We start from the raw sequence: 13950 nt of genomic DNA on the forward strand, positions 1-13950 counted from the left end.
CAGGGCCGAAGTTCCCAGAGAAGAGCTTCCGCGTGACGACCCCGCGGGGGTGACATTCTAACCCGCGTTTCAGAGGCAACCCTGAGTTGCTTGAGGTCGCCCAGCTCAGCTGGCGCGAGGTCAGCAGTGAGCGCGTCGTGAGTCAGCCTTGGGTGCGGCCCGCCCGGCTCTGCCGCCGGTGAGTTGGCCACGACCCTTCGGCCTGCGGAGGGCGCTGGGACTCGGCGGGGAGGGAGCCAGCCGGAGCCCGCGTGGGAAACCAGCGCGCCCAACGAGGTGTCGCGTGGGAGCGCGCCGGAGAGGGGCGGTGCTTCCGGGGCGGTACCGGCCTGCCCCGCCCCCTCAACCCAGGGGCCCGCCTTCTACGCCCGGAGCCCCGCCCACGAGCTCCTCTCTTCTCGTCAGGCCCCGCCCCTCGGTCGCCGCGCCCCGCCCAGCCGGGCGCGGGCGGGCGGCGTCGCCTTTAAGAGCTCCCCGGTGTTTTGGGGGCCGCGGGCCGGGCGCGCTGACCTGGTGCGCATGTCCCGGGCGGTGACGCCGGCGCCGGGCTCCATGTGTGCGGCCGAGGGGCGCATTATCTGGCCGGCGGCGCGGGCGGGCGGGCGGACCGGCGGAGCAAGCGCCGCGGGCCCGGGCGGCCCCACAGGCGGAACGAGCGCGCGCGGCCCGGCGCCCCCGGCCCCTCCGCCGCCCGGACCCGCGGGCGACCCCGGACCCGCAGCCCCCCTAACCTGCGCGCTGCCCTAGGGCCCGGCCGACCCGCGGCCCGGTAAGTTCTGGACCAAACTTGGCGGGGGGCGGGGGCCGGAGACGCGCGGCTGAGACTGGAGCGGCGCGGGCCGCGCAGGGTCGGGTCCTCGGGGGGCTGTGAGGGACCCCTACATGAGCGTGGAAAAGTGAGAGCGAGCGAGTTCTACTCCTTGTATTCTGGGAGCGTCTTCTTGCGCTGCCCTGGAAAGTTCCTCGCCCCGAGGCGGCCCGGGCACGTGGGGGCCGGGCGGGGCGGGGGTCCCGGAAAGTCGCGGCGTCGCCCCGTTTCCGTCCTGCGCTTCCTGCGGGGTCGGGGGAAGGGCTGGGCCGCGAGGCGTCTCTTCCGAGCGGTCGGGACGGGTGGAGGCGGCGGGAAGACAGCACGTGGGCACGCGGGGCGGGGGTCCCGCTCAGGGGCGGGGGTCCCGGGCGGGTTGGGCAGCAACGCTGAACCCCGCGGCGGCGGCGGCGGCGGCGGATCCCGTGTCAGAATAAGAGTCCCCGCGCGCCCACGCCTGGAGGGCCGGCCCTCCCCCAGCTCGCGCCCTTCCTGCCTGACCCCCAGGAGCCGCGGGACCCTTCCCCCTCTCTGATCTCCGGCCTTTCGCAAGGCCCGACACTTTAAATTTGCCTCCCCATCTAGGCGGTGGCTCCATTGATTTCTTTTTTCCCACCTGGAGTGGGTCGGCATCAGTGACTAGACAGCAGCAGCTGGCCTTTTAAAGGGATTATTGCCAAGAATCGGAATTGATCACTTCAACAAGGAAAGGCTTATGGGCAGGGCCCAGGCTGAGAGCCTGACGGACACTTGGATTGTGCGCACACTGGGACCCAGAAATGAATGGTGACCCCTCCCTTAAGAAGTGAATGACAACCCTTAGTTGCGTGTTTCTGCCCTGAGAATTTTGCACAGGGCAAAATTTTGTAGGTCTGATTGAACGTCTTTAGGTGTATAGTTCATCCTTATCTTAAGAGCTTTGGATTCTTTAGATCAAAGTCCGAGTGAGTCACTTGAGCCTTTAATTTTCTCTCTTCCTACCGGTTTACTTCTTTCAGTTTTCTTGGAGTACATAGTGCTGGTTACATCTCTGGTTCTGTGTGCCCATTCACACAGTGACACCTCCTGGCTGTGGCAGCACAGAAACTGAGAGACAGACAGTCCTCTGTGCGGGTGTCTCAGTCTTGGACTGTAGTCCTGTTGACTGACTTACTCTTCTGGTAGTCGTTACAAGTTTTCTTTTAAACTAGATTACATGAAATAATGTTTGCTGGCACCAGTTTGTTAACATATGCTAAGCAGTAGTTTGTCAGACCTGACCACAAGCTGTGGAAGGCTGATAGCTCTTACTAGCCCTCGGGTTTGAGTGCCTACTGTGTGCTAAGCTCCCCTGCACAGACATATTCAGTGCCCATAACAATCCCGTGGGGAGTAGGGGAGTATTATCTGCGCTTTACAGGTGAGGAAATTGGGGTTCCTGGAGGCCAGGCGGCTTGCTCAAGGCCTCTTAGCAGAGAGGCAGAGCCAGGCAGCCCGTACTTGGTGCTCTAGAGCCCACAAATGCTGCAGTTTGCGAACCCTAGCGAGCATTTCCCTCGCGCTTCTAAAACACAAGGCCATTTTCTTGTCCAGGCTCCAGGGCACCTCTGTTTGCGGATGTAGGGGATAATCTGGTGACATGGGGACACCATGCTAGCCCTGCTTTGTTCTAGTGGAGCAGCGTTACCAGTTGGATTTTAAGGAACTGAACCACAGAGTTAGTTGCTACTTTGCATTCGCTTCTTCAGCTATGGACTCAGAAAAGTTGGCCCTTTTCTAGAGGAAACAGTTTATAGGATGTGGGAAATTTGCAAGGGATTTTCTGTATCCTCTGTCTTCACTTATTCCCTCCCCTCCTTCATCTTTCATTTCTTATTTGTCTCATAAAATTCCGAAGCTGGTTTTTATGAAGATTGCTTCTCATCTTGGAAGGGCTATAGAGAATGGGAAGATTTGGAGGCAGTGTGTTTTGTTTCTTTTTTCTTTTTTTTTTTTTTTTTTTTTGAGACAGAGTCTCGCTCTGTCATCCAGTCTGGAGTGGCACGATCTTGGTTCACTGCAACTTCCACCTCTCGGGTTCAAGCAATTCTCCTGTCTCAGCCTCCCAAGTAGTTGGGACTACAGGTGTGTGGCACCATGCCCGGCTAAGTTTTGTATTTTTAGTAGAGACGGGGTTTCACCGTGCTGGTCAGGCTGGTCTTGAACTCCTGACCTCGTGATCTGCCCACCTCAGCCTCCCAAAGTGCTGGGATTACAGGCGTGAGCCACCACGCCTGGCGGATGCATTGTTATTTCCACTCAGATGACATCATTTTTTAAAATGTCAAGTCATCTCTATTAATGCAGTATCATTTGGCAAATCCTATAATCTTATATTTTGATAGTGAGGGAAAAATATAATGCTACTTTCAGTAGGAAAAAATCCTGGAAGGATTTGTACCAGAATGTCAATAAAGGTCTCTACATTAGGATTAGCAATAGTTTTTCTTTTTTAGGAAACTTTTTAGTGTCTTTGTATTTTGCGTGTGTGTGTATGTTTTTAATGAGGAAACATGTTTTAAATACTCTAATTTTCAACTCTTCAGTAGCTCCTCTGACTTGTTTTGCATCATTTATTTTCTGAATTTCTGGCATTGCAAGTAGTGATTTCTAGATTGATATATTCAACAAATATCAGAGTGCATACTGTGCCTTCGACACTGCTAGGAATCCCTCCTCAGTAGAGTTTATAGTGAGATTAGTGGGCCAGGAGTCGTAATTAATCTCATAAACATGGGGAAACTTACAGGGATCAAGGAGAGAAGGACACTGTGACCTGGTGAGCCCGAAAGGGCCTTTCTCCTACTGGGATCAGAGAACAAGTAGGGGGACCCTCTTGAAGGGGATAAGGCAAGGGCTGGTGCAGTGAGGCTCACAGCCGGGACCTCTTTGGGTCTTAGCAGATGACTAAAGGATGCCTCTGAAGAATGTGGCTGGGAAAGTTGTAAAGCCATTCTTGAAATGTTGGCTTTTTTTTTGGTGTTTGTTCTCTTGGGAGAAAATTAAGAATGACCAGCAGAGTCTTGGATATATCAGTTCCCAACAGAGACAGAAATGTAATGGCCCTTACCATTGAATTTGGTTAAGGACCATCATTAGCATGTACTGACACCTCAAAGCCTGGGCAGCTCAGATGCTTGTCTGGAGAACTACCTGCTTGGACTCGGGGTGTTTCTGTGCCATCAAATGGAACAGGCAGGGCTATTTTCTCTAGACCTTCCCCCCCATAATTGAGTTAATTTATGCTGGTTGTAGAAAACTAGGAAGATTATGAAATAGGTGAGTGGGTGAAGTCTTCTCGAGCAGCTGTCCTGGGGTAATAGAGCATCCCTGGGATTTCCTTCTAACCCTTGTCTGGTTGGGAAGTGTGGCAGAACCAGAAGAACAAGTTGGCAGTGTCATAGTTTGAGGCTTACAGAACTATGCTGCCTGCTAAGTGTGGTCGTTTGTTAGAATGGATGCTTTTGAGTTATCTGAGCTGCTTCGGGAGGTGACTTTCCACAGTCTGGCCTCAGACTGTGGGTCTTTCAGGTTAACAGGACTTAAGTGCTAACTGTGCAAAGGTATGTCTTTGAATGGAATTAGGAAGGCAGTGTATTAAGAAGGTTGAGATAAAAAAAGACGGATCTTGAAGTGGTTGGTGGTTGCAGCGAGGTGGAAGTAGTGAGACCCGTACTGTCAGAAACAAAGGTACCACTGGGGACAGATCCCGCTCGAGCATGGGTTCCCCAGCATCCCCGCAAACAGGGTCTGGGACTTTCTTGTCAAGAGAGTGTCAGAGCGTTGGCTTCTTGCCCCTCCCCCACCTTGTGCTTTCCAGACTATATTTGTGACCTCTTTTTGTCTGTTGGAAATGTAGGTTAGTCTTTTAGAAGACAAAGGAATTTACCCTAATAGAACACCTTCAGGTAGCCTCAGGAAGTGATTGGGAATCCACGAAACCCTCTAGGTGTGGGAGAGAGGGGCCCTCAGTGAGAATGTCACACGTTTGCACCGGTTTGCACAGTTGCCAGGGTCCCTTGCAGCTCCTCTGTACGCTGTACCCCCTTTGTCTCTCCTGAGCCTCCAGAGGCACCTTCACAGGTGAGTTTGTCAGGGAACTTGCTTTTCTGTCTGATTCCTGATTTTAGGGTTCCTTATATGGAAGGGCTGAAGACCTGCAATTTCTGAGGATGCTGGAGGCTAGCTTCTGAGATAGGATTTGCTGGCAGGAGATGAGCAGTACTCTAAAGGGGGGCTCCCAGCAAGTCAAATTGGGAGTTTTTGGGACAGAGGGTGGGGGATGGGGGGTGGTGGGTGGAGTGGTCCAGGCTTCAGGGCTTTCCTGCTGCTTGGCCTCAAAGATAGTAGCTATGCCTGTGGGGAGGGGTGTGGCTATGTGGTACAGGATTGGGGAGAAATTCCACTTGTTTGAAGGATTTGTTGAAGAATCCCTCAGCTATTCCTCCTGCAGTTCCGTCTCAGGACCTGGCGCTGCCTGGCCTGCCTTGCCAGCTAGATATTCTGGTTTGAACCTTGAAACGTAGCCTAAATAAGGTGGTGCCTTCAAGCACACACTTTAAAAATACTGCTGCATTATGGTGGCACAGCAGCTCCTCCTGTGCCAAGGAGGCCACTTTGAGTCTAGGGGGCACCTGCTTTTTGCCAAGTGTGGCCATGTGCCTATTGCTGAGCAGCCTGCCTCTAGTGGCATCCAGGACAGCCCTGAGTTTGCCTCAGACAGCCTGGTGTGAGCTCTGCCCGGCCACTTCCTAGCGAAGGACCTTCTTGAACATCACCCCTGTTTCCCATTTCTGTCAAGGGGGTACTTACTATCTCCTGTGGAAGGCTGTGTTGGGAGTGAGATAACAAGTGCAAATGATTGACCCCAGCGCCTGTGTGTTCCACACGTTGGAGTTCAGTGAGTACTGTTATGACTGTAACAGATGAGCCAGAGTTCACAAGCATTAACAACTGCCCCACCTCTTCTGTAGGGGACGACACCACGCTCATGGCAAACTGTCACTGTCTGCATGCCCCCTTTGGAGCCACACTGGGGTGCATGCCTCAGCTTTGTGCCCCAGCCTATTCCCCTCTCTCCACGTTCCTGAGAAGAAGGCAAAGTTCCCCACAGGGGGTGATACTTGCCATAGTCACTTTGCTCATTATTCGGCGGCTGGGACCCACCCCAGCCTTTCTGATTTCAGACTTTGTCTATTTTTTCTCCTGCCTTGGGGCCTTCTTGATGATACTGAATGCCTGGGTTGGTTGTGCCCCAAGCCAGGAGGCAGCCTCTTTCCTGGCCCAGGGCTTGCGGAAGCCAGCATCTGGACTTCCATCTGTGAGATGGAAAGCCATTTGCCAGGCAGATCTGTCCTGGGAGCCTTCCTTAGAGAACTGAGAGGGGTCCCTGTCACTGAGTGGACTCTGGGTGGAGGCTGGAAGTAGGTGGTTTGATGGTACTTGCAGTGGCGTCTGGGAGCGCCAGGGTGAATCTCATCCTCCTGGACTTGCCTTCCAGACTGACAGCTCTCCAACCAGCTTGGAGTTGGACAGACCTGGCTTTGTCACTGACGATATGCAGTTTACCGCTCTTCAGCGTTGGGTGGGTCACCTGGTCACCTGGCCTCAGCTTTCTTTTATGTTGGCGGAGACAGCATCTTTGACCTAACAGGATGCTGTGAGGACAAGTGGAAAGTGTCTGCAAGCAGTCAGGGGTATTCCAGCCTTTGCCTCTCCATTTACCTCAGAGCCAAAAAGCTTTCTCCCCCCAGATGTCAACTACACAGTGATTCTTGAACACCTCACATCTCAGTTATCACATATAATGTAACACTCAGATTGAGGAGCTTGGTTTTCTTTATAACAGAATCCCGCTGCAAGCTAACAATTTGGAGGCCTAAGAGTCAGGTCAAGGCCGGGCGCAGCGGCTCCCGCCTGTAATCGTAGCACTTTGGGAGCCTAAGGCAGGCTGATTGCTTGAGCCCAGTAGTTCGAGACCAGCCTGGGCAACATAGCAATCCCCCATCTCTCTCTTTTTTTTTTTTTTGGTGGGCTGTCTCAGGCCGCGTTTTTTTCTCTCTTTTTTTTTTTTTAAATTTTTTTTTTGAGACGGAGTCTCGCTCTGTCGCCCAAGCTGGAGTGCAGTGACGCGATCTCAACTCGCTGCAAGCTCCGCCTCCCGGGTTCATGCCATTCTCCTGCCTCAGCCTCCCAAGTAGCTGGGACTACAGGCGCCCGCTACCATGCCCGGCTAATTTTTTGTACATTTAGTAGAAACGGGGTTTCACCATGTTGGCCAGGATGGTCTCGATTTCTTGACCTTGCGATCCACCTGCCTCGGCCTCCCAAAGTGCTGGGATTACAGGCGTGAGCCACTGCGCCCGGCCAATCCCCCATCTCTTAAAAAAAAAAAAATTAGCCAGGTGTGGTGGCACGCATCTGTGTAGGCCCTGCTACTCGCGAGGCTGAGGTGGGAGGATCGGCTGAGCCCTGGAGGTTGAAGCTGCAGTGAGAGGAGATCATGCCATTGCACTCCAGCCTGGGTGACAGAGTGAGACTCTGTCTTCGGGGGGGATAAAAAAGGTCTGATCAGATTATCTGGAAGGGATGTGAAAAACCCTGTGGCCCTAACTCTAGAAATAATACCAACTTAACATTTTCTCCAGTCACAGCCATTCTGTGCTATTAACCTTTGAGTCAGTGGCTGTGAATCTATACTCAACACATTCTTACCTTAGAGACCGCTGCTTGCCCTGACCTTGGAGGTGGGCAGGTTTTAGGCCAGTAAAGTAGGCCTCCAGTTTATGATGGATTGACTTAAAATTTTTCAACTTTATGTTGGGTTTATCAGCGGTAACCCCATTGTAAGTCGAGGAGCTCCTTTTGATTTATAACAGTTTCTCCTGAACGTGGATCCCTTTCGTACCATGGTAAAGTTGAGAAATTTTAAGTCGAATAATTGTAAAATGGGACCAATGGATGTGTTAAATGCATTTGATATTTTCTACTCCCAGTGGGGCTGCATTCTAATAAACCCATCGTAAGTTGAGGAGCATCTGTCTTGTTGTTGCTGGGGTTTCAAGTTGGTGGATTTTGGTGATAGTGACAGCAGATTTTTAGTTCTCTTGTGTGTTAGCACAGGCTCACTCTGCCAGCAAGTTTTGAAAACTGCTGCTACCACCTTCATTCACATCCGCTGAGGAACATTTTTCCTTGTTGCTCAGTGTGGCTGGAGAAAGTAGGAGAGTGGTGAACTGAATTCTTGGTTTGAAGGCATCGATTGAATTGGTTCAGTCACTCATGAGACCTGTGCTGTTCTCAGGACTTGCGTATCATTGATGGAACACCTGAACTTCGTTTTCTGTCGTCTCATGTAGTGTCCCTGGGTTTGCCGAGGGTTCATGCCCACCCCCTTCAGTGGTGGTTCTTTCAGAAGATTCTGTAGTCAGCTCCTTTCCTAGGATTCTCTCATAGCCACTCTAATCCAGGGAGAGTTTGCTGGTGTGTTTGTTGTTTTTGTTTTTGTTTTTTTGAGATGGAGTCTCACTCTGTCGCCCAGGCTGGAGTGCAATGGTGCAATCTCGGCTCACTGCAACCTCCGCCTCCTGGGTTCAAGCGATTCGCCTGCCTCAGCCTCCCGAGTAGTTAGGATTACAGGCACCCACAACCATGCCTGGCTAATTTTTGTATTTTTAGTAGAGACGGGGTTTCGTCATGTTGGTCAGGCTGGTCTCGAACTCCTGACCTCAGATGATCCACCCACCTTGGCCTCCCAAAGTACTGGGATTACAGGTGTAAACCAACGTGCCCGGCCGTGTTTGATGTTTTTATTAATACGTTTGTTTGATGAACTGACCTCGGTAGTTTGTATGTGGGCCATCTGTCTCCTGCCTCCCTTCCTCAAACTTTTGGTCAAGTTTTTAGTGTTGAGTCTTTTTGTTGTCTCTTTTCTGACTGTACAAGCAATATTTCCTGATGCTGAAGTCTGGGGAGGGGGTGGGAGCCTCAGGTGTCGGTGGTAGGAGTTGCCTGGTCTGCTTTTGAAGTTTTCTTGGGCAAGTATATTAACATATACTGAGTGTAGGTTCCAATGTAATTGCAGTCTTATTGTTAGTTTGTATCTGTCAGGTTGTAGGATTAGAAATAGAACTATTTTTGGTAGTTGGGTAGCAGACAAACTGAGGATTCTACCTAGGACTTTCTTTTGTGTACTGTGCTCTGCTGAACCCAACACTGGGCACAAACAGGAAACTGAGGCTCAAGCGGAGGAGGAGTGGCCTGCTCAAGGTTGACTTGCAGAAGGAATGAGGATATATCCCTGTTTTCTCCTGGAATTAGACTTTCTGATCTCTGTTGTTCTTACTGATGTCTTTGTGGCTTGGTGAATTTTGTTTTAGCTTACTTCTTACTTTATTTATGTAGGTCCATTGGTCAGTTTCCTTCCTCAGGGCCTTGTCTTTTTTTTTTTTTTTTTGAAACAGAGTCTTGCTCCATTGTCCAGTCTGGAGGGCAGTGGCGCAATCTCAGCTCACTGCAACCTCTGCATCAGGGTTCAAGCGATTCTTGTGCCTCATCCTCCCAAGTAGCTGGGATTACAGGCGCACACCACCATGCCCAGCTCATTTTTGTATTTTTTTTTTTTAGGGATTGGGTTTTACCATGTTGGCCAAGCTGGTCTTGAACTCCTGGTTTCAAGTGATTTGCCCACCTTGGCCTCCCAAAGTGCTAGGATTACAGGTGTGAGCCACCACGCCCTGCCTTTTTTTTTTGTTTTTTTGAGTCCTGAGGTCATTTTGGGTGTCTGTAGGGTGAGGATGGGACAGGACATGGGGAGGGAGAACTTAAGGCTGCCTCTGGTTTCTCAGGGCTGCCTTAAAAAAACTACAGTGGCCAAGTGCAGTGGCTCAGGTAACCTTAGCTGTTTGGGAGGCTGAGGTGGGAGGATTGCTTGAGGCCAGGAGTTTGAGATTGGCCTGGACAACATAGTGAGACCTGCCCCCGCCCCCCGCCCCCAAAAAAAAACCTGAATAACTGTGGTAGTGTTGAGTAGGTGATGTCTTTACTTTTTTTTTTTTTTTTTTTTTAGACGGAGTTTGCTCTTGTTGCCCAGGCTAGAGTGCGATGGCATGATCTCAGCTCTCTGCAACCTCCGTCTCCTGGGTTCAAACGATTCTCCTGCCTCAGCTTCCCGAGTAGCTGGGATTACAGGCACATGTCACCATACCTGGCTAATTTTGTATTTTTAGTAGAGACAGTTTTTCTCCATGTTGGTCAGGCTGGTCTCGAACTCGCGACTTCAGGTGATCTGCCTGCTTTGGCCTCCCAAAGTGCTGGGATTACAGACATGAGCCACCACGCCCAGCCTTTTTTTTTTTTTTGGAGACGGAGTCTCACTCTGTTGCCCAGGCTGGAATGCAGTGGCACAATCTTGGCTCACTGTAACCTTCCCTTCCCAGATTCAAGTGATTCTCCTGCCCCAGCCTCCCAAGTAGCTGTGATTACAGGCGTGAGCCACCATGCCTGGCTAATTTTTTTTTTTTTTTTTTTTTTGAGACACAGTCTCACTTTGTCACCAGGCTGGAGTGCAGTGGCATGTTCTTGACTCACTGCAACCTCTGCCTCCTCAGTTCAAGCAATTCTCCTGCCTCAGCCTCCCAAGTAGCTGGGACTATAGGCACGCGCCACCACACCTAGCTAATTTTTGTATTTTTGGTAGAGACAGGGTTTCACCATGTTGGCCAGGATGGTCTCAATCTCTTGACCTCGTGATCCGCCCGCCTTGGCCTCCCAAAGTTGGGATTACAGGCATGAGCCACCACGCCCGGCCGACTTTACATTTTAAGAGCATAAAACTACTTTTCCCTGTATGTTTTTTTTTCCCCCCCAAGAGACATGGTCTTGCTCTGTTACTCAGGCTAGAGTGCAGAAGCTCGTGATCACAATCACTATAGCCTCGACCTCCTGGACTTAAGCCATCCTCCCACCTTAGTCTCCTAAAGCACTAGCATTACAGGTCCCCATGTATTATAAGATGTAATTGCACTTAATTTGTAGACATCCTTCAAGTGATATGTGGGTGACCATTTAAAGATACAAAAAAGGAGCACATGGAAATGGGAGGAGCCAACTAAATATCAGGTCCTGCACTGGGCTTCAGTGGTTGACTGAGTTAGTCCTGGGCGAGAGTGAGGGCCTTAACACTGCCAAGGATGCTGGATGAGACCTGGTTAAGGGAATTGAACATGTTTTGTTCAGATGAGAGATGATTTGGGGTGGGGGTGGTGGCAGGTTCCAGAAGGCCCCAGGATCTTGGCTCAGGACTGGACTGAAGGCCTTTCCTATTGCTGGCACCAGGCAGGCTTGCTCACTCCCTTGGGAAATACAGAAGGGGTTACTCTTACTTTCCAGAGAAGAGATCAGGTGACCCTCTTGCAAAAGGCAGCAGCAGTGGACAGTGGCTACCTGGGGAAGGAGCTCAGCATTGAGTGAGCAGCTCAGAATCTTATACCCACCTTCTATGAAGTTTAAGATGAAGGGAGCTTCTCTACTCTGTTGCCTTGGTTTATTGCATTAGGGAAAAGGATACTTAAATTGCTTGGAAAAATTGGAGTAGTTTTGAGCTGTTTAGCCAGTCTTCTGAGTTTGTGAACTACTCTTGGTTGTTTTTTTTTTTTAAACTTTTTTTTTGTTTTGAGGCGGAATTTCATTCTTGTTGCCCAGGCCAGAGTGCAATGACTCTATCTCGGCTCACTGCAACCTTGTCTCCAGGGTCCAAGCAATTCTCCTGCCTCAACCTCCCAAGTAGCTGGGATTACAGGCATGCACCACCATGCCTGGCTAATTTTTGTATTTTTAGTAGAGACAGGGTTTCACCATGTTGTCCAGGCGGGTCTTGAACTTCTGACCTCCGGTAATCTGCCTGCCTCGGCCTCCCAAAGTGCTGGGATTACAGGTGTGAGCCACCGTGCCCAGCCTAAAACTTATTTCTTAAAGTCAATTCGTTGACATTTTAGAGCTTAAGCTGCTTCTGCAGGTACCCTGTGGAATGAAATACAGCTGAGCTTTGCATCACCATACAGTGAAGTGACCGGTGCAGGAGATGTGTTGCTGCCTGTAGGATTCTCTAAGCAGAGCTTCTTAGTTGGTGGGCTGGGATGAGTGACAGGGGTGCAGACGTCCTTGTGGGTAAGTGGCCCCTGCCCTTGACCAGCTCCTTAAGCTGAGAATAGCCTCATCTTACTCCAATGTCTTGCACACTTAGAATTCTTACTACATGGCAGAAGCTGAAAAAGGTGAGGCATCTGATTACCACCCCCCCATTCTGAGAAGAGAGATGATTTTTCTTGGCTCTCTCAGTCTCAGGGTATCCACAGCTCCTGTGGAGAAGGGGTTCCTCTGCACGCTGCACTAGAGGAGTGTTGGGGGCGGGAGGTGGAGTTGGCCATTCACCCTCCTGGACCTCAGGATTTATGGAAAGTCATACTGGGAACTAAGGGCGAAAGCACAGGTTGTTGTGATTATTGTTGATGTCCTGAAACAGGAAACTGTTCATACTTCACTCTCAAAATATGGAGAGCCCTCAGAGGTTTCTGAGCATGACAGTATCGACTTGAATTGGGCAGAAGAAAGGCCATTGATAAAAGGCAGGCATGAGCTAATGGCCTTGGATTTGCCTGACGGAATAAAAAGCAGGGACAGGTGCCAGAGACACTGCAGGAAGATTGGGTGGGGATTAACTGGATACCAAGGGCTGAGGACAGTTCATCTGTTTGACAACTGTTGGAGTGCCTTCCCTGCTCGACCAGTGCTGAGCCCCAGGGGTGTCTGGTTGTGAGGGAGATTCCTGCCCTCCGGGGTCTTAGAGCCTCATGGGGGAAACAGGGCAGGGTGTCATGATGCAGACGTCTGGGGCACTCAGAGAAAGGGCGGGCAGGAGAGGTGTCATAGCGGTGGCAGCTGAATGAGGACTGGAGGGTGACATAGGCCCTCAGATTTTGGGTCTTTGGTTTTAGGGGTAGTGAGCTAGGTCCTGGAGGATGCTCTGGAACAGCTGGGTATTGGCCCTGGGCAGTCATTGTCAGCTGTGATGGCCGAGGATGCAGTGGGTAAGGTGTGGAGGTCCCATGTGACCATCAGGACCTTCATGAATGAAGAGAGCATGGCTCTCTGACCCCATCTGACTGGCCAGCTCCAGGAGCAGGTGTAGAATTTGATCCGTCCTTGTGTGTCCCTTTCTTCAAACTGTAGTGCTTTGTGTTAGGTGAAAGTGTGACAAGTAATAGTTGAAAGAATGAAATATCCGAGGGACCATCTCCATACATTGGAAAAGTTTGTTCTGCTCTGTTCCTATGAATGAAATAGCAGCAGATGGATGGAAGTTCGAGGAACACAGACTTGACTTAGCCTGAGAAAGATCTTTCTAGCAGTTGGAGGTATCAGGAAGAGGCTCAGTGTGAACCCAGAGCCCTGGGAGCTGGTTGGGAACCCACATTTTCTAGATTTCTGAGGATTTTCCAGCTTGAGGTTTTGGACACTTTTCCAGAAAGACCCAGAGCGATTAAGACACGTCTCTGAAACAACCACATGAATTATTCTAACAGCTGCTGCTTGCTGGTTTTAGGAAGTTTCCTTGTTTCATGCATTGCTCAAATGTTTTCAGATTCTAGCTCTTTTGGCAGAGTTCAGGGGAGAAGACAGGTGGGTGTCCCGCTGTGACACTGGTTTTGAGAGTGGGGAGGGGTTGTGGTCGCCGGAAGGAAAAGAGCCTTGGGGATTTGCCACTTGGGTAAAAATGACTTGGTATCTGTCTTGTAATCACCAAGACCCAAACAGGGTCATTTTGGGGTGGGAGTGAAGTATCAGATGAGTTAGGTGGGAGTGGGCTGGGATGTACACTGGCTACTGCCCACTCCAAAAGGCCTCCTAGCTGGGCCTGGGCTGTCTCTCAGGGCCTGTACCCTCCACCATCCTTGAATTCAGTGGCCAGGGAACCTGTCCCCTCCCTCTGGTCTGTGCCTGCTCTGCTCATTCCTCTGCTCATTGCCTCACATGTGTGAGCACTCAGTGAAAGGAGGAAGGGATGTCTGCACACACTCCCTGTCGAGGGACCCTGGCTTGCTCCTGTGGTGCCCTAAGCATGTAGT

General features: G+C 51.0%; 1 protein-coding gene across 13 annotated transcripts in view; it reads left to right on the forward strand.

The window, feature by feature from the left end:
• The window catches only part of GATAD2A (GATA zinc finger domain containing 2A), a 121537-nt gene that overhangs the window by 19698 nt on the left and 87889 nt on the right, over positions 1–13950 (forward strand). For 3 of the 13 annotated variants that reach the window (XM_063658804.1, XM_063658802.1, XM_054465072.2), the window contains exon 1: positions 459–769. The exons of 7 other annotated variants lie outside the window; for them this stretch is intronic. The gene's annotated coding sequence lies outside the window, so the exon portion shown is untranslated. Of the gene's footprint in view, positions 1–425; positions 770–13950 lie in introns of those variants that run through there. 3 more of the 13 variants (XM_054465075.1, XM_054465076.1, XM_054465069.2) reach the window with 2 other exon arrangements.

The sequence above is a fragment of the Pongo pygmaeus genome, chromosome 20 (assembly GCF_028885625.2).
Source record: "Pongo pygmaeus isolate AG05252 chromosome 20, NHGRI_mPonPyg2-v2.0_pri, whole genome shotgun sequence".
Classification (NCBI taxonomy): domain Eukaryota; kingdom Metazoa; phylum Chordata; class Mammalia; order Primates; family Hominidae; genus Pongo; species Pongo pygmaeus.